The sequence below is a fragment of the Octopus bimaculoides genome, chromosome 10 (genome assembly GCF_001194135.2).
Source record: "Octopus bimaculoides isolate UCB-OBI-ISO-001 chromosome 10, ASM119413v2, whole genome shotgun sequence".
In the NCBI taxonomy this organism is placed as follows: Eukaryota; Metazoa; Mollusca; class Cephalopoda; order Octopoda; family Octopodidae; genus Octopus; species Octopus bimaculoides.
The window spans coordinates 12,640,278-12,641,120 of record NC_068990.1 but is presented as its reverse complement, the minus strand read 5'-3'; the positions used below and the strand labels follow the sequence as shown (position 1 = coordinate 12,641,120).

The following is an 843-nucleotide window of genomic DNA, read 5'->3' as shown; positions in this document are numbered from 1 at the left end:
GGTTAATTATGATTTTATTTGATATACTCCCGCTCTCAGATTCACAAACTTATTGCATTGATGCTTCAGTTTTTCTAAGACCCATAAAAGAACTTGGAAGGTTGGGCCTTCAGTCAGGCTTTTTGTGATACCCTTAAAGCCAGAAACTTTTCAGCACCCCACTGTATATAAATATATATATACCTTTTATCACTTTACTTGTTTCAGTCATTTGATTGTGGCCATATTGGGGCACTGCCTTGAAAGGTTTCCATCAAACAAATCAGCCCTAGGACTTATTTTTTTTTAAGCCTAGTCTCTTTTACAGAGACCAAGCTTTTTGTTAGATTACAAAGATTTAAACACATCAACACTGTTGTCAAGCAGTGGTGGATGACAGACACAAACACACACATAGAAATATATATGCAATGGGCTTCTTTCAGTTTCTGTCTACAATATCAACTCACAAGTCTTTGGTCAGCCCAACGCTATAGCAGAAGACACTTGCTGAGGATTCCACACAGTGGGATGGAACCCAACCCAGAGTGATGTTGTTGGGAAGCAAACTTCTTACATCACAATGAAGCTGGTCCTCTGTGGATCACATCCCTACTTCTCAACATAATCACCATTTCTCTCAATAGTAATGTTCCACCTTCGAATGAGAGCATGTATCCCTACCTCGTAAAATTCTCTTGACTGTTCTTTGAGCCACTTCTTCACTACAGTTTTCACTTCCTCGTCACTGAACTATCATCGTCACTGGACTATCATCTCTTTGGCCCCATGAAAGAGTGTTTGAGAGGCAAACATTATTCCAGTGATGAGGAAGTGAAAACTGTAGTAAAGAACTGGCTCAAA

At 39.5% G+C, this 843-nt stretch overlaps 1 protein-coding gene across 14 annotated transcripts in view; it reads right to left on the bottom strand.

The window, feature by feature from the left end:
• LOC106869227 (dorsal-ventral patterning tolloid-like protein 1) overlaps positions 1 to 843 on the bottom strand; it is a 1,100,309-nt gene that overhangs the window by 503,162 nt on the left and 596,304 nt on the right. The gene's annotated exons all lie outside the window — the stretch shown is intronic.